The following is a 19,554-nucleotide window of genomic DNA, read 5'->3' on the forward strand; positions in this document are numbered from 1 at the left end:
CTTAGTTAAGTTCATGTGTGGATTTTATTTATATAGTCTGGGATTTATTGGGAAGCTTGGATCTGAGAATGGGTGTTTCAGTAGTGCTAGAACCGTGCAGTTCATTACAACTTTCTGTGATGATAGAAATGTTCTACATTTGTGCAGTCCCATGTGGTAGCCAGCTGCCACACGTGGCTAACGAGAACTTGAAGTGTGGGTAATGTGACTGAGGAACTCTGTTTTAAGTTTTAAATAGTCACATGTTGCTAATGGCTGTCATAGTAGGAAGTGCAGTTGTAGAAAATTCCCAGTGTTTGTATTTCATAAATATTGCTTTTTCCCCATTCTCTCTTTCTGGAACCCTAATTAGCATGAAAAGATCCAACACACATCTAATTTCCTAACTCTCAATCTATCATGTTTTCTTTGTGCTGCATTCTAGATAATTTCTTCGTCTCTTACCTGCAGTTTACTACTCTTTAGTTGGACGTAATCTGCTCTCTTACCAATTTAATTTTCCATTATATTCTATTTTTAGAAATTATATTATTTGGTTCTGTTTCAAATCTGCTTGATCATTGTTTATAGTCTCTCATTGCTCATATTTTTAAGCTTTTCTTAAGTATATTAAACATTTATTGTTTGTGTCTGTTAATTCTAGTATCTGCAGTTCAATTCAGCTCTCTGTTTTTGCTCATTCTCACTCGTGGTCCCTTGTTTTCTTGTGTGTTTTGTGATTTTATTTTCTTTCCTTCTCTGAGTTGCTCATTTTCCTGGGAACTTCAACTGAGGGTTTTGATACCTAAATCAAAGTTATATTCTTCCAGAGAGAATTTGTGTTTGCTTATGCCAGTCTCTTGGGTACAGTGTACTCTTGGGGTCACTTTAATTCCTGGCTTAACGTTTTTCCAGCCAATCTCTGGCATTAGTAGGACCTCAGATCTCAGGTGAAATCTCCCTTGTTCCTCTATTCTGGGTCAATAATAGGACAAGTTTCTTTGCTATTCCCTTTTGCACAGCAGGTTCTTTTTCCTTTGTTGAGCTCCTTTTGGGGATCCCAGCTTTGAGCTTAGTACTGAAGTCTTCATCTCTCACCTCCTGCCTCCCCAGCATAGGCTGCAGAGTACAGACCCAAACTCAAGCTCTCCAGGCTTGGAGGAGACTCCTAGGGTGGAATCCTATCTCAGAACATTTTTCTCCCAGGGTTTCTTAGTTTCTCTAGGTCCTTTCCTTTTGTGCTGACTCAGCAGTGTGTTTTAAAAGGTGTTTGTGTGTGCACACATGTCTTTTGCATTTAGTGTTTTATTCAGCACTAGAGTTTCAGTCTGCTGGTAACTCATGATACCAGCCAGTCACGCGTGCCAAAACAAGATCCAACTCAGAGCATGTTTTTTTCTTCTTTCCTTTTTTTAGGGGGAGGTAATTAAGTTTATTTATTTAAGTTTCTTTTTTTTTTTAAGGGAGGTACTGAGAATTGAACCTAGGACTTCATGCGTGCTAAGCATGCGCTCTACCACTGAGCTATACCCTACCCCTCCCTAGAGCATCTTTATAATAGTAAAGTGAAGGGATGGGCTATCTACACAAAGTGTGATCTGTTCTTTGGAGGGAAAAAGGTGAAAAAGCACAGTTGTTAAGCATTTTTGTTGAAACTAAACCCTAAGCCATCAAAACAACAGACTGTGGGCAGTTCACTTTCCAGTTCTTTTCTCTTTCCTCCCCTCTATTATCAAAGACACATGATAGATTTAGCCCATCTTATTCATTTTTAGGTGTCGTAAGTACAGTGCTTGCGGATGTTATTCAGTATGACTCAGTTCTTCTAAGCTATTTTTAGTCTCTGCAAACGGAGTCATATAGTAAGTAATATTACCTGCAGAGGCAGGATTCAGAAGTCACCTGTTTGTGTTTGCTCATTAAGTCAAAGAGACAGATAACTTTAGATATAAGTTAAAGAGGTGAAAAATGCACTTTGTTCTGGGAACTGTCCTCCATCATGATTCACTGACTCCTTCATTTGAACTTCAGTTGAGCTCAGTGCCGGATCCTCTGCTCCTGTTGCGGTGTCAGTCTGAAAGGCCTTGTCCTTGGCCCAAAGCTGAACTGTCCTAGAGGAGGGCGGGCTTCCTGCAGGGCACAGGGTTGCTCCTGCCCCAGTTTCGCAAGCCAGCAAGGCTTTCCAAGGAGCTGAGTCCTGAAATGTCTATTTTTTTCTTTAATTTATTGAGTGAACTTTAACTCTTATTCTGTCACATCAGTCATTTAACAAGTACTTACATAGTACGTCTTGACAGTCTGCAAGTCCAGACTTCGTCGCATAGGATCCCCGATAATCAGTTCAACAGACATTTCAGTGTCTACTATGTGCCCTCTTACACTGGAAGCAAGGATAAGCTTTGGATCCTTGCCTAGGAGAGTAGACATTCAAAAATTGATGAACTATTTAAAATGTACCAGTTAAAATGCCAGTTTCAATGTATTTCTAATGCAAATTCACAGAAGAGGGCAAAAAATACAGATATGTGTGCTAATAGTAGTTATTTATCCCACACATAGGAACTTTGTTTTCATCTTCCAGCCTGTTTTGTATTCTCAAGCTTTTGAGTAATGAATATTGCTTTTGTAATAAGGAAGAAAACAAGTTAATTTTTTTAAAACTTGAAAGCTTATTGTCATTAACCAGGCCTCTAAAGCAGATTCCCAGATTTATCACCTTCTGTTAATTTGTTTTGAATTATGCTAAGATAAAAAAAAGGTTTAAATTAATGCTTATACATAGTAAATGGCACTTCAATAGAAAAATGCTAATGCATTCAGTACTACAAACAGAAACTTAAAATTTATTTTACTTCCTTAAGCACCGTATTTACTTCTTCCAAAGAAGAAAAAGTATGGGTTTTTTTTTTAATTTTTTTTACTTTTAAAAATAACTGAAAACTTTCTGAACAACTAGCACTGAACCTGACGTACAAGTTGCTCTGTGTATTTGACCTGACTGTGCTCTTCCCTCGGGAGCTTGAGGACTCCTGTGAGAGTCAGCAGCAGACCATCACCTCTACTCTCCCCACCTTCATCAGATTTCAGAGTCAAGAACTGAATTTTCAGATTTCACAGCCTCTTTGTTGATGTGTCAGACTTTGTCTCGTGATTGCCTCTACCGAAAAGTAAAGTATATTCTATTTCTTGTAACCAAAAAACCTAAAAAATCAGTAGACTCTAGACTCCTGAGATCTGTAGTTACATCAGATTGATCTGTCTAATCATTTAAAGTCAAAATGATACCAAAAAATCTGGGGATTGTTTTTTTAAATTGTAATATTTAAAGCTACTTCTGGCTCTAGCCTTTACTATTATATCTATGGTAGTTAAAAACCCACTCTCCTTTTTGGTAAGTAAAAATATCCCGTGCTCTTCCTGTGCTTTGTATTACAAAAGTGAAATGTGGTGGTTTTCTAAAATGCAAGTATTAAATATTTTCCCCAAAACTCCCCTCTTCTCTGACCCGTTAGGAATGCCTGCTATAAAGAAGATTATGGCAGTGGTAATAAGCTTCCATCTAAGAGAGAAATCGAACTCTTAGTGAAGTGCAGAAATATTTTATAGTGGTGATCATGTTTCCCGAGTTTGGGGCACTAAAGATCGAGCTGTGGTACCCTCCCTGGCTGCATCACAGTCCCCCACCTGGAGAGCTTGTTAAATCACAAGCTGCTGTGTGATTTCTGAGCGTCTAATTCAGGAGGTGGGGCCAGAACATGCATTTCTACCCATTCCAAGGTGATGCTGATGCTGCTGGTCTGGGGACCGCAGTTTGAGAACCAATGTTGTAGAAGATGGAGAAAGGAAGAAAGGACCTGGGTTCTGTCCTTGATTCATCTCTAGAATCTGTGGACTGTAAAATGTGTGGGCTCTAGCAGACTGTGCAGTGAATACTTGTTTCTTGCTTGAAGTATTCTTCTGAGTTCAAGTGATGCTAAAAACTAAAAGTTTGGTATTCTCAAAAACTGTTTAGTTTCTCATCAAATTGTGGTTTTCAATAACTTTTCAGTATTTTATTGATTGGTTATTTGATTGTATTATATGCAAAATGACTCAGTCTGTTAGGGTCTCTGATTTTTATAGTAGTGAGGTGACCGTGGCTGGTTGTTACTTTTCCTGTTGCTTTTTGGTTAGCCAGAAAACATGCCGTACACTTTTGAATATCACTATGTTTCACAGCACTCAGTCGTTTTATTTGCTTTGTATTACATATTCCTAAAGTGATTGTATAATGAGAACAATTTTTAATTCACTAGGAGGGATTACCATGTAAAAGAATCCTGTCTTTTAATTATTTTGGTCATCTGTGATATTTGTATAAATCCAGTTTTTTATCTTACCTGTGTGGTACGCACCTATACTTAATTTTGATGAATTTAAATTTCACCAGATTCAACCATCCTGTTTGCCTACTTAGACGCCTCAAAGAAATAAAATGACAAATTTTTTTAAAGCCTGAGAAAAGAATGAGTATAGTCCGTTAACAAGAAAAACCTACCTTTGAATGACTGAGTTGATCTAGGACTCATATGTATGCAGGCAAGGCTGTGCTTTAGAAAATGGCCTGTGATTGAGAGGCTGTCCGTGTTCATGTAACCTGCCTAGGTGCTGTCAGTAAGAATAGACGTGTGGTAGACACCGACAGGTATATATAGTGGATAAACAAGTTTATACTGTGTAGCTTAGGGAAATAAATTCAAGATCTTGTAGTAGCTCATGTTGAAAAAGAATATGAAAATGAATATATGTATATTCATGTACGACTGAAAAATTGTGCTGTACACCAGAAATTGACACAACATTGTAAACTGACTATAATTCAATTTTTAAAAATCACAAAAAGAGGTAAAAATATTAATAAAAAATTTTTAAAAAGAATTAACTTGTGTCTATTTAAGAATAGTGCAGAAAAATATTGTGAAATCCTTGTTGGCATTTACACCATTCAGAGTCTTTTTGCTGGTCCACAAGCAGTATACACTGTTAGTTATGGAAGGAATACATTTAATTTTCACAGTCTGAATATCAAGGGATATTTACAGGAAATGTGAAGTATGCTTCCCCAAATCAAAAACATGTTTTTTTCATTCAACAGCCTCTCTCCAGAACTTGTAAGTGAACAATGCGTGCACATTTCCCTACTCCCAAAGAATGTACAGTCCAATGGGGGAAACAGGTACTTTAATCTCTTAGTTAGGAGTTCTCTTTGCTGTGGTGGAAGTTCTGCAGTGTCCAGCAATGGCACGGAATCTAGAGTCAGGAGACCCTTTGGTCTGTTTTCCTGTATTCACTGTGATTGGAAACTTAAGAATAAAAATGAGTTTATGTCAATAAAGAGGTCACAGTTCAAAATTTTTATGTAAAAATAAAAACTGGTTAACTATTCTTGAAGCAGGAAAACGGACGTGGGGTGTGAGGAGGGCCATGTACCAGGTCTCGGTTGAGCCCCTGGGACGTGCCCCACCAAGTGTGGGTCCTTGGCTTTGCGCAGGAAAGAATTCAAGTGCGAGCCACCATTGAGTAAAGGTAGATTTATTTAGAGAGATACACACTGCATAGAGTGTAAGGCAAGAGAAAGGCAAGGAAAGAGGTGTGGGATTTGGGTGCTCAGGTTAAAGTAAAAGCAGGTACACACTCCATGGACAGAGTGCGGGCCATCTCCAAAGAGGAGGGAGCGAAAAGGGCCACTAGGCTTGGTGTTGTCACTTTTTATGGTCTCAGTAGCTTCACACACCTACAGGTGGGATCAATCAACTGCCATGGGGAAGGGGCTGGGGTTCCCAGGGATTGGGCCACGGTCCATTCTTTGGCCTTTTGCGGTTAGCCTTGGGGCTGTCATGGCGCCTGCCGGCATCTTATTTGATCACGCTGTTACAATGAGCACATAATGAAGCTCAAGGTCTTATTAGAAGTCAAACCTCTTAATCCTCAAGGCCAACTAGGAGGTGAATCTTCCACCATTTTGGTGTTAAATTGCTGTCATTCCTTAAGTGGCTGTGCCCTGCCCCCTCCTCTCCTGCCTCACTCTGACACACATCAGTCAGTGTAGAAGCTCAGCTCTCTGGGTGAGGTGGTGAGGGAATAGTGTGACGTAAGTGAGGATGCATTTAGTCTCAGGTCTTACAAACAGTTCACGGTGACTGCCCTTGCAGGACAGAAAGTACACTTCAGAGAAGGCATACATTTCCTGTCTCCCTAGTTGTGATCTAAAATTTTATCTAGGACTAGTCACACCGAGGCACTTTTGGGAACCAGTGAACAACACGTGTCATGCAGGTATTCTGATTCTGTGGCATAGCTGGTTCTAAATCCCTGTGGCCTTGGACGCAGTGTCTTGGAATGGTTAAAACAGGCCTGCTCCTTTGATTTCCATGTTAGCAGTTCAGTTAAAATATTTGGAGTGTTTCAGTTGCCTGGTTTGCAACACCCAGAGTTTATTCTAGATTGGGGATGCCCAGCTGATGAGTTTTCAAGGGATCTTTCAGTCTAAATGAGCAAACACTGTTATAGACTGTGTGTCTTCAAATTTGCAGTACTTTTAAAAAAAGATGTAGATTATGTTAGTAATGAAATACGGATCCATTTGAAAATGCTGATGACTTTACAATACTTCTTTGGCATCATTTCTTAGTGAATTGTACTTTTATGTATTCACTGTTGCTTATACGGTATGTCTGTCTGCAATGAGCTGACTTTGAGGTGGTTGGCATTCCTTTATGATTCAGGTCAGCTCTTAGATGAAAGCCCATCTCCCTTGTTTCTGTTTATTTGCTTTGAATTTTGTATCTAGAGGAGAAATATTGTTGTGTGTTCTGTTAGAGATGCAGAGTGAATAGTATCAGTTCTCTGTGATTACGAAATTTATGTATTTCAGTGCAGCAGTTGTGGTGTAGCATAGAGATTAGGAGTCTGGGTTCAAATCCCAATCAAATCCAGCTACGTTAATTTGGAAATTACTGCTTCAACTTCCTCATCTGTAAAATTCAAGTAATAACATGAACTTGGTTGTGAATTCCATTGCACAGTCCAGACAGGGGGGAAAAACAACTTCATTTTTCTGTAGTAATTTACAACAAATTATGTCCACATCCTCCTTGGTGAAGTCAGCTGTAACCCGACCTCCTCTGCTTGCCCAGGGCTAGGTAAAATTTGAAGGTGGGGATATTTACATAATGCCTGGGGTGGGGTGCTCCTGTCTTGCCCTCCAGTAGGCTGCGCTTAGGTGTGGTCATTGTGTCACCCCTCCCGTGCTGTGCCTGAGGGAACGGAGCCATTCTGCTGTTGCCCCGCTCTAGTGGACACACAGCTCTGCTGAACCCAGGCCCTTTCTGACCTCATGCAGTAAATCGCTCTTTCCCCCTCCCATCGATTTGTTGTTTTCTCGGGTTCTGGCGCCCGTGGTAGGTCTCTGTCCAGGTCTCACCAGTGCCTCTGGACTCTGTACTTCCCCACTGTCTTTCCCCAGCCTAGATCCTCTTGTCTAGGCTTTGAGAGCGGAGGTGAGGTGGGAGAAACAGGGGCCTCGCCTTGTCTCTCTGTTGCAGGGCTGGCGTTCTCTCCATTCTCCATGCCTTTGGAACTCACGGCCATGGAGACTGTTACTGTGTTCTCTACCTTGTCATGTCCTCTCCCAGGACGGTGGACACAGTGGGCACTGCTGGTTTGGGTTGAGGAGATGGGAGAAATGATAAGGGGAAAAAAAAACCCTAAAAATGAAAAAACAGCATTTCAAAAATGTTATCTCTACCAAATTATCTCAAGGATTAAGTAAAAACTTATTTAAAGGGCTTACCAAAGTGTCTGACTTGCAGCAAGGGCTAGTAGTTGCAGTTGGGTAGTGTTATTCATACTATTATAAAAATAAACTATAAACTGGAATCTGTTAGACTTCAAGATCTAGGGTCTACCTTAACTGTATTCAGGGAGGTGCAACAAATTTTTCTGATTTCAAGTTACTCTTGTGGAGGTGATGAACTTTCTATCTGCTGCTTATTTGTTCCCAAACTTTGTTAATCTAGTTTCCCAAATCTCAGTATCTGGCAATTTGAGTTTGATTCTCTTTGCCATTGCCTCATTGTGCCTTGCTAATTCTGGTAAATTACCTTTCATTCATCAAAACAAGATAAAAACAAGGCAGAATGTTAGCGGCATAGAGGCCAAAAGTATGAATGAGATTAAAAGCACATTGGCGTTTCCAGAAAGTCTATGATATGATACCATTACGTGTGTTTAGCAGATCTGTTTACTACGGTCACCCATAGCAAGTCGCATTGGGTCTTCATGTGGTAGATCATTATTATTTTGCTCCTTCAGTAAATTGTTGAGCACCTCCTATGGACTGGAAACTGTTGGAGCATCAGGAATGTTGTGGGACACACATGGGTTTGGGGTCAGTGGGGGTGGGGAGACTGGTGACATGGGTTGGTAAAAAAAATTACCAGAGACGAGAAAAGTTTAATAGGGACGCTGCTACAGGCACCAGCGGGCCACACCAGCCAGAGGTGCCTGCATAAGTCCCGAGGGCTCTGCGTGCAGGGTCTTTTCCTGGGGGGAGGAGGCTGTGCACACAGGGAATGGGGGCTGCGTGATCAATTTGTGCACAGGTACCTGATTGGTTGTAAGATCTGTCAGGGACTTCTCTGAACGATAGATTTTACAACTTTGATAAGTGCAGGATGTGAGGCCTGTCCGCCTAGGGTATTTCGAGGCTGTATCTTGGGGCGGTTTAGCTGTGTTAGGGTAAATACACATCGAGGGAAGATGTTTTATGTCTTGCAGAAATGCAGGTATGCGGAGGGTCCTGCAGTGGGGAGTGGGGGTTAAGGTGTCAGTGGCTCCAGGCACACAGAGAGCCCAGGAGTGGGGGTTTTATGACTCCAGAGAGTGCCAGGGGGCTCCACAAGGAATACAGCATTAAAGAAAATCATTTTAAATCTTTGCACTCAGACACAAATCCCTGCTCATGGACCTTGCATTCTAGTGGAGGAGATGGCAATAAATATGGTCAGTAAGGAGAAAAACACAGCAGGGAAAGGAGAACTTGTTAAGGGGTGTGTGCGAGCACACAGGTGTGTGGTGTTAGGTGAGGTGGCCAGGGAAGCCGCTGGGAAGGTGACCCTCAAGTCCAGACCAGAGGGAAGGCTCTGGAGGGAGCCCTGAGTCCCTCAGGTCACAGAGGGTGTGGTGATGGTAAGGGCAATGGCATTTATTCTAGGGAGATATGGAGCCACTGGAGAGTTTTCCACAGACCTAGAACAACTGACTTCTTTTTTCTTTAGTTTCTTCCTTTTTTCCTTTCTTTCTTTCCTTCTTTTTGGCCAAAGCTAACTGCAGGGAGCTAATGCTCCATTCACTTTTATATTGGATTTAGGTCTTATTTTATCCCTTCTTGAAACTAAATCGATTTTATCTAATTAAAGTCATCCTAGGAAAATCCAAGTACTTAAGCCAATCAGTGCACAAAAGGATCAGTAGATTATCCTTTTATATATGTATGTGGAATATCCCAATCCAGTCATTTGAAAATAATTTTTAAATGAAATTTAAAGCATCTCCAGCATACTGAATTTCAGATTCTATCTGATAGAAAATTTCACATCATGTCTCCTGGATATACTGAAGGTAAATACATACACCAGCCAGACCGTTTTTGGTTTGGGTGTCATCCTCCTATTGACTTGACTGGCGTTCCCCTAGACAGGAAGTAAAATAGTTCCAGACTGGCAGGTTTTAAGCAGATACAAAAATATTTATAACCAATTACAACCGACTGCATTCCTTTTCTAATTGGAATCACTGCTTGCTAAAGCAGTTTCTTATGTAAACTTTGTGAAGTCTCAGCAGTTTTGAGAACAGCAGTGTAAGAAAGCAGCTGGGACACTGAGAATTGGGTCAGAATGTTCTCATGGGCTTAGAAGAAGTGGCTCATCCTGGCTTAGGATTTTGAGATTCAGTGAATCTTTATTCTTTTCCTGGTTCCATTAAGTGGGGTGGGGTTTATTTGGGTATGAAATACATTGAAATTTCATATTATTTGTGCTTAAAAACTCTATGTCTGAGTTTTTAAGATGTTATCTGAAGCATTTGGCATAAGTCAATATTTTTTATTTTAACTTTTATTTATAAAAATTCCAAACATAGGCAAAAGAATAGGACAGTAAACTCACTGTGTACCCAGCATGTCCCCAGCCTCAACAGTTACTAGCTCCTGGCCACTTTTGTTTCCTCTAGCCTTCCTCCCGCATTTTCGTGTTTCTTCACTATTTTGGAGCAAATTCCAGACATTTTATTTCACGAAATATTTCAGTATATACCTCACAAAATAAGACTTTTTAAAAACACTTAACAATCTCTGTTACCATACTTTAAAAATAAATCCTTAATATCTTGAAATACTCAGTCTGATGGTATGCAGTGTAAACATATTCGTAAATTAGTAGTTTGATGTATTTCTGTGGCTTAATGTGCCTTAAGGTAAGGACAGTGCCATCTAGTTGAGCTAGATGCTTAGGTGACGCTGTTTAAAACGATTATTACTTGGCATTTGTATGAATCTGCCAGTGTTAATTTAAAACGAATTTTGCCTTAGGTAGTGTGACTACAGTTAACATACCCAAAGGTTTTAGGATGTGTGTTTGTTACTTTCCTCTTGTCAACTCCACACTTAACAAAATCCTCAGAGACAAGGCCTTTCTGTGCAGTTTAGGTGGTGCCGGCAATAGGAGGATGCTGACAACCGGAGCTGAGAGCAGGATTCAGTGTGTATTTATCAGAGGTGGGAGAGGCCTGGCCTGGCCGCTAGCCTCCAGGTGGTACCTGCAGTTGGTTTAAAAGCTGATGAAAATGAAGATTGAAAAAGAAATACTAACCATCTTATTTTAACTTAAAATACACAAATATATGTGTATTTACCAATCCTTTGATAGAAAGCCAAGGTCTGTTCTTTGAGTATGTACCTCTGTGGTGCTAAGTGATCCATCTTGTATAATATAATGCATTGCATATGGTTTCCACTTTTAATGTCTTTTAAAGAGCTTAAAGAATTTAAAAATAATTTCAAAGTATTGTGAATACAAAATCTTAGATTTAAAAAAATTATTTCCCATTTGTCTTAACTGTTGACTATGCTTACTTTGAAAGTAAGCTTTTTAGCAACTTATTCTTTATCAAGGCTTCTCAAAACATTCAACTTAATTTTCTTAGAAGTAATTACTCTTTTTTCATGCTCTTTTAATATTTTTATTGAAGTATAGTCAGTTTACAATGTTGTGTCAATTTCTGGTGTACAGCATAATACTTCAGTCACATAGGAACATACATGTATTCGTTTTCATATTCTTTTTCACCATAGGTTACTACAAGATAGTGAATATAGTTCCCTGTGCTGTACAGTATAAACTTATTGTTTATCTATTTTATGTATATTAGTTAGTGTCTGCGAATCTAGAACTCCCAATTTATCCCTTCTCACCCCCTTCCCCCACTGGTAACCGTATGTTTGTTTTCTATGTCTTGTTTTTTCACACTCCTGTTTCATTAGTTTATGTAATAATTCAATTGCTTAGCTACAACAGTAACTATAGCTTCATCTCGTGGGGTTAGAACTTCCCCTGTATGTTAGGGAATAGCCTGCTAAATGCAAGGGTTTGTTCAGTGTGCCATATGTTTTATATAGAACACAGAGCATGTCAGTAAATCTGGTAAATTGATCATGGAATACAGGCTGCATGATTCACTCTTGTTAGTGAGTCATATTGTTGAGATCTGTAGCTGATTACCTGGGACTGCTTAGGTTAGGGTATGGTTCTTGTGGCCCCATCAGGCTTTGAGGAGAAGTGATGGTGTGTGATGAATTTCCATTTGTGCCTTACTATTTTAACTTGATAAGCTGCCGTTATCAGTATCCTAGTGCCATATCATGATTTAAACAATTATCAGAAGTGCTTTTATAACAGTTTCAGTGAAAATGAATGTTGGACAATTATCTAAAAAAATAACAAAATGTAGTTTACAGAAGTAACTTATCATTTTCTATTTTACAAAAGAAAATGGTATCTTAGCTTTTTAAATTTAGAGGATCTTACAAGTAGGGGGAACTTATAGTTACAGTGTCTGCATTAATCTTTACTTTTACCCTAGAAGTAAGGGAAGACTTTGGAAAGAATACATTCTGCTGGTGGTGATGGGACATCATCTCATCTTTCTTGCTATTTCAATTTAGCCTATGTTCAGTGCTATTTATAATTTGCAGCTAAAGTAGCTAGGTTTACTAGAGAGGATATAAAGGAAGTAATCATAGCTTCTGTTCTTGGGTCTCTCATGGTTTTAGTACTTAGAAAAAAAACTATAAAGACCACATTCAATGGGAAAATAAAAGATACTGGTCAAATCATTAAGGTTCAGAGCACCCTCCCCGCGCCTCTCTCTGATCTGCCCCCTCCCAGCCCACAGAGCAGGTGCTGCTCTAATACTTGTGCGCCCCCTTTACTGCCCCGCGTTCTGGGGTAACTAGCGTTCTCTCCCACGGACCTTGGAGGGCAGTGGCTCTTCCTTGTCGTCATATCCTTGTGGGGTGTTCAGTAGGTGAGTTTTTGAGTAAGAGCGGAGCTGCCTGGGTGGACTGGAAAGGACAGTCCTGGGTTGCAGCCCCAGCTCGCTACCCTGGGCTCCGTGACAGTGGGCACACTAACACCCTGGGCTGTGGCCGCTCATCTGTGATTATGCCGGAGCGTGTCCAGGCTAGTCCCAGTGGAAAGGCTTGTCCTCCTCTGCCCAAACACTAATTACACCACTGCTGAGAAACACTGACCTAGTCTAATCAGGCCTGGATAGTCCTGAGAGCTGGGCATGGGGTACCTTACCTGACTCACAAGAGGGAGAGATGAAAACCTGAACGAAGAGCTGGGGGGAGTTCTACCCAGTAAAGAGCATGAAAGCTGTGAGTACGCCACAGCATTGACGCCAGTGGTGTCTGACGGCGTGAGAGCAGGGAGTCGATCTGGTACGGGGGTTAGTATTGTGGAGTCGGAGGCGGGGTTAGATTTTTAGGATGGAGTCAGATTATGGAGCATCTCGAAGTCCAGGGAAATGAATCTGAACTTGATCCTAGGGAACAGGGAGTCATTAGGATGTTTTGATACAGGACTTGATGCCTCTTTTATCAAGAGAGCCTCTAGCAGCAATGGGCAGATGTGACTGGCAGAGAGGAAGTTGTGGCAGGAGGGTCAGTTAAGGGGCGGTATCGGACCTGCTCCAGGATAACTGACTTCCCAGAAGATGTAAAGCAAAGAACTGGGTTAAAACTCCAGTTCTTCCGTTTGATGGGCATCCTGCCTCAAGACAGGCTACTTGATGTATGTAACTGATACTAGCTGCTGTTCCTCCTGGAAAACTGAGTAATACCATCATTGAGCATTGTTTTGAAAATTAAGAAAGGACATCTGTGAAGTGCCTCCTGCCTAGAAACTCGTAGCTAGTCCCACTTCACCTTTTCTCATCTGCTTGGTTTCTCTTTTTGTAGTGGTTTTTCATTTGCAGAAGGACCAACTAGAAAGAGAGAAGAGGTTGCTGCACAACCAAACCTGGTCAGAGGCATATTTCCTGCGTCATAGAAGGTGTCTGGTTTGGACCCACTAAGGGGCTTTTCTAGCTTCTCCATCTTTGCATGTGGTGACTCCCGCTTCTGAATTTTTCCCGTCTCTGTCACTGTTTCGTCTGAATCTCTTCATTTAATTAAGCATGATTCATTCTTCCATTTTTGGTGTAATAAACATTGTTAGCTCTTCAAATTATATTTTATTTCATTAACTTAATTCTCTCTGGCAGTCTTACTTTATTTACTATATCTTTTTAACTTTACACATGTGATAAGATAAAAACCAGCTGTAGTTCTGTGGTGAGTTTTAGAGAAATTGCTCTAAAGAGGAACCACTGATAAAAATAAAACATAGTTAAGAGTGCTGGCTTCCATCCAGGTGTCAGTTTGAAGCAGACACCCATATTCCTCGTGTAACCCAGTTGTATGGGTGTTTATGTAGGTGACATTGAGGAGAAACATCATTTTGAGTAGTTTATTTTAATTTAAATTCTTTAAATAGGCCCAAGGGACTTGGAGGTCATCTTGTCACTTTTCATGTGTGAAAAGTGAGACCTATTCAAGTGTCCAATGTCTTTTACCTTGTCCAGTAAATACATGGTGTGATGGAGACCCTGAGTCGGTAAGAAAAGACTTTTCTTCATGAATTATACTTTCAGGGTAATCTTTTTGAAACCAAGAAAATGTGTCATGCTTATAAAAGAAGAACCATGAAGTATATATTCTTTAGGAGTTTTATAACTTAAAAGAATGTTTTAAATTTTATCCATGTTGGTTATTGTACTTTTAGAACAGAGATGGCAAGCAGGAGGGGTCTGGAGGGACTGAGGCCATGTGCAAACTGCACTGATAGATTAGTCCTTCCTGCTGTGGGCCCGGGAGGGAGGGAAGCCTGCATAATACATTCCACAGCTTCTGTTCTGGTTTTAGCAGTGCTTAATTCCTGTAACTTACTTTCAGTATATTTTATTCATAGGCTATATAAATAATATCCCCTGATTTCTACTGAATGCTAGTTTATTTGCATAGATATAAGAGAGAAGCCCTGCTAAAAACAAGGTGTTAATTTTTAAATCTTTTTTCTTTTTATTATTATTTTTTTTAATTGAAGTACAGTTGGTTATAATGTGTCCATTTCTAGTGTACAGCACAATGTCCCAGTCATGCATATACATACACATATTCATTAAATATATTCATTAAATCTGCTATTTAAATGTGCCTTTGTGTTTATTTGACCTCTGACTTGTGTTTTTACGCTCAGCTTTACACCGCACTTTACGCGGGCCTTTGCACTGGCTGCTCTCTCCTGCATACGTGGCCTTGCGTCCTCCCCCACAAGCTAGGTCCCTCATTCACAGGTCTCAGCTCAGAGGACACCTCCTCAAAGTGACCTTCCCCAACTACCTGAGAGTAGCCCTCTGCCACTGTCACAGCCCCTAACCAGGCTCTTGAACGGCGCCGGCCGCCGCCTGCAGTTGCCTTGTGTGTTGAGTAGCTGCCTCCTCCTCCTGAAACAAACACTTGGGAGGGAAGCTAGGCCACCTGACGCATTTCAGCACCGGGTCCACCTGGAACGGGGCCGGGCAGGAGTAACTGCCTGTTACACGTCTGTCGATAAGAGGAATCCTTTGTGGTAAATGGATTAATCATTCTTTCATTTAACAAATATGCATGTGATGTTTACTGTGTCAGAGACTGTGCTGAACAAGACCAAGAAGGAACTTACAGTTGAGTAGAGAACGCACCACAGGTAAACAAGCGAAAATAACACTGTGTGAATACAGTGACACTGTGGACAGCTTTTCTTAAAATTTAAATTTCTTAGAGATACTAAGAGAAGGCATTGGTCAAAGGAGTATTTGGCGTTGAGGGAGGATTTTTTTATTTTTAAAGATATGACGGACATGAGTAGTTTAAAGGCTGATGGGAAGGAGAGAGCAGAGAAGTTAAAACTCACGGACCAGTTAGAAAGCGGAGCTGGCTGTGAGCGTCCCAGGGTGTGTATCTTAGAGTTCTTAGTGCCTCCTTGTAGGCCTACTTTGTTCTTAATTGCTGTATCACTGTTTACTTGAGCTGTTTCTGGGATGCAGTTAAGATTTCTCAGAAACTGTGTGATCCTTTTGAGGCTTGCTTTTGAGTTTTGTAAGGCAAGGTCAGATCAGCCTTTAGGTAGGGCTGTTTTCTCCACACTGCCCAGGGGGATGCCTGTGTGAGTAATCGATGGAGGCTGGTGGGAACAGCAGCTCCAGGTGAGCTTTTAGATAGTCCCTCCTGCTCGTTCTGCTGGTCCTTCCTGCGCCCTTGGGCAGCTTTATTGCGTCTTTGTCCTGATCAGTTCTCAGTGGGAGGCTCAGAGGGAGGGTTCAGAATAGTCTCTGTAGCTCTTGTGTCTCCCACACTCTGCCCTGTGAGCACTCACCTCTCGGGCCCCTCCCAGTTCCCATCGTGGCTCCACAGTGCGAGACTGACAGCCTTTGCCCGGGTCTCCCCTCCCCGCAGGGCAGTTCCTGGCCTCCCCTTGTTTTCCCGCTCTCAAGAATTAGTGTCCTGCTGCCTGAAAACTGTTACTTCATAGGTTTTGGTCAGTGTTTGATTTGCTGAAAGTTGGAGAGTAAATCCAGTACCTGGTGTACTATTTTTTCTCAAGTTGAAGTTTGCCCACTATTTATTATGAACTTTTTGTCTACTTTCTAAGGTATATTTTGTTAAGTTGGCCTCTTTCCGGTACCAGTTATCGTCAGAAAAAAGGGCCCCGGTATCCTCCTGCCCTCTTCACTGCTCACCCTTTCCTGTCTCTTGGAAGGTAGTTTTATAGTAAACATCTCCCTGCCTGCTTCTTCCACACACATCCAGTCAACTCGTGCAGACGTTCAGAGATCCTGAATCTTGGTTCTGTTAGGTGGATATTTGATGCGGTCACCCAGCTGGCTGGCAGAGCGATTCAGTCCTGGTGAGAAGTCTGCATCCACCTTTCCTGACTGCCTCTCCTGAATCGATGTGAGCTGGAGCCCCAGCAGCAGTACTGCCATACCTTCTTACTTTCAAGTCTTCTGTCTCTTTATACTTAATGTGCATTTCTTATCGATAGCATATAGTCACGGTCTTGTTTTTTATCAGGTCAACAATCTGTCTTTTAATTGGCATGTTTAGACTGTTTACATTTAATATAATAATTGATTTGATTTGGTTCAAGTGTACCTTCTTGCTGTTTGTTTTTTATTTGCTCCATCTATCCTATGTGCCATTTTTTTCTTTTCCTGCCTTCTTTTAGATTATTTAATAGTGTTCCTTTTTATCATCACCACTGGCTTATTCTATATGCATGCATATATGTTTCTTTTTTTTTTTTTCTTTCCGTGATTGCCCTCAGGTTTACAGCTTGCACTGGTATCTTAACACATTCTAACCTCAAATAATATTCCAGCACTTCACATATAAGAACTCTGTAACAGTATACTTCTATATCTCCCTCCTGTCCTTTGTGCTATTTTTTGTTGTACATTTTATTTCTCAGTATTATAAAACCCACAATACACTGTTTCTCTTGTTTCAAGAGACAGTTATCTTTTTTAAAAAACAGCTTTATTGAGATACAATTCACATAGTCATTTTTTAATTTTTATTTATTATTTCTTTACTTGTCTCTTCTGTTTGTGGGGGAGGTAATTAGATTTTTTTTTTTAATGGAGATACTGGGAACTGAACTCAGGACTTCGTGCATGCTAGGCACACACTCTACCACTGAGCTACACCTTTCCCCCTAATTATCTTTTTAAAGTCAGTTATTGCTTAGGGAAATTAAACAATGAGGATTTTTTTTATATGGCCCACATATCATTTCTGATGCTCTTCTTTCTTTTGTGTAGATTCAGGTTTTTATCTAGTATTTCCTTCTGGTTAAAGAGCTTCTTTAACATTTCTTATAGTGTCAGTTTGCTGGTGACAAATTCAGCTTTTGTTTATCTAAAAATGTCTTTATATCACCATTATTTTTGAAGACTGTTTTTGCTGGACATAGAATTCTAGGCTGACAGTGTTTGTTATTTTTCAGAGCTTTAAAGATGGATTTTTGACTTGTATTGTTTCTGATGAGAAGTCTAAAGTCATTCTTTATCCCTTCATATATCATGTATCTAGTCCCTCTCCCACTCTGTTCTGGCTGCTTTTAAGATACTTCTTGTTATCACCCATGTTCTGCAATTTCATTGCAATTATCTCTGTAGTTGTTTCGTGTTTTTCTTTTGTGAAATTTATTCCACTTCTTGGATCTGTGGGTTATGGTTTTCATGAAACTGGAAACATTCTGCCGTTCTTTTTTCTGTTCTGTCTCCCTGTGCTTCTGGGATTGCCCCTGCATGTATGTTAGGCTGCTTGTCACTGTCTCCCAGGTCACTAAGGCTCTGCCCGTGTTTTCAGACCATTTTCTTTTTGCTAATAGTTTCTGTTGCTATATCTTCAAGTCACTGATCATTTCTTCTGGACTGTCTAATCATCTGTTAAGCCCATGCAGTAAATTCTTTTCATTTGAGAAATTATATTTTACAGCTCTAGTCATTCTATTCGGTTCTTTTTTTATAACATCCATTTTCTCTTTGTTATGATTACGTGTTCCTTTAAGTCCCTGAACATATTTATAATAGTTATTCTAAAGTGTCTGCCAATTTTATTGTGTCTGTCTTTTCTTGGTTTGTTTCTATTGACTTATATTTTTGTCCTGGGTTATATTTTTTTTGTTTCTTGGCTTGTCTATTAATTTTCTATTGATACTAGACATTGTGTTGGCATGTTGTTGAGTGTCTGGATTTTGTTGTCTCCCTTTAAAAGGTGTTTAATGTGTTTTGGTAGGCAGTTAAGCTACTTGGGAATCAGTTTAATTATTTCAAGGCTAATTTGTAAGTTTTGTTAAGGTGGGTCCAGAGTAGCCTTATCCTGAGGTGCGTTCAGCCCTACCCCAGCCCTCATGGGGTCTGTACATATGAATGCTTTGGGTGTATTTAGTGGAGTTTCCCCACTCTGGCTAGTCAGAACTCTAATGTCTTCCAGCTCTGCCTGACCTCTGAGAATTTTTTTCAGCCTGTAGCTCTCCTGGAATTCTTTGCTTGGCCTTAAAGCGGTTTACCTGATTGTGTGCAGTTTAGTATTTATCAACAGACTCAAAGGAGACCTCTGCACAGGTTTCTCGAGCTTTTTCTCTGAGTAGCTCCATTGGTTGTTTGTCCTCAGATTTCAGCTGCCTTCAGCTCCTAGAATTCTGCTCTCTGTCTCTTCAGCTCAGCAGGATCTGCGCTTTATGCTTGGGGCTCTGCTTGGCTTCTTCTCCCGGCATTTGGGTCAGAAAGTACCACCAGGCAGAAAGCTGGGGCCATCCCAGGGCTCATCTCCTGTTCCCCTTCTTTGATTTCACTCTCCTGTGCTGTCCGTCTGCCCAGTACCTGTAAACTGTTGTTTTATGTATTTTGCCCAATTTTCTAACTCTGTGGTAACAGCATGTCAATACCGGTTACTCCATTGTGGCTTTCTGCTGTTTGATGTTGATTAATTTAGCTACTTTAACTACTAGATTTTGATGTATCGCTTATTCATTTAATGTTCTAGTTTTTCTCTTCTCATTTTATTTGGTCTGTACTATATATAGCCTTTTATTTATTTATTTATTTATTTATTTATTTATTTATTTATTTTTACTTAATTTTATTTATTTATTTTTAACTTTTTAAAATTGAGTTGTAGTCATTTTGCAATGTTGTGTCAAATTCCAGTGTAGAGCACAATTTTTCAGTTATATATGAACATACATATATTCATTATCACATTTTTTTTTGTTGTGAGCTACCACAAGATCTTGTATATATTTCCCTGTGCTATACAGTATAATCTTGTTTATCTATTCTACATATGCCTGTCAGTATCTACAAATTTTGAACTCCCAGTCTGTCCCT

The 19,554-nt window shown here is 40.2% G+C and overlaps 1 protein-coding gene and 1 long non-coding RNA gene across 3 annotated transcripts in view; one reads left to right on the top strand and one right to left on the bottom strand.

Annotated features, from left to right (window-relative positions):
- Positions 1–19,554, top strand: part of SNX9 (sorting nexin 9) — a 95,179-nt gene that overhangs the window by 7,036 nt on the left and 68,589 nt on the right. The window lies entirely within an intron of this gene.
- Positions 2,979–19,133, bottom strand: LOC116665456. Its single transcript, XR_004322088.1, has 3 exons — positions 18,780–19,133; positions 10,365–10,369; positions 2,979–2,989 (listed from the first exon to the last, which is right to left on the bottom strand). It is a non-coding gene; the product is annotated as an uncharacterized LOC116665456 (long non-coding RNA).

The sequence above is a fragment of the Camelus ferus genome, chromosome 8, assembly GCF_009834535.1.
Source record: "Camelus ferus isolate YT-003-E chromosome 8, BCGSAC_Cfer_1.0, whole genome shotgun sequence".
NCBI classification, from domain to species: Eukaryota; Metazoa; Chordata; class Mammalia; order Artiodactyla; family Camelidae; genus Camelus; species Camelus ferus.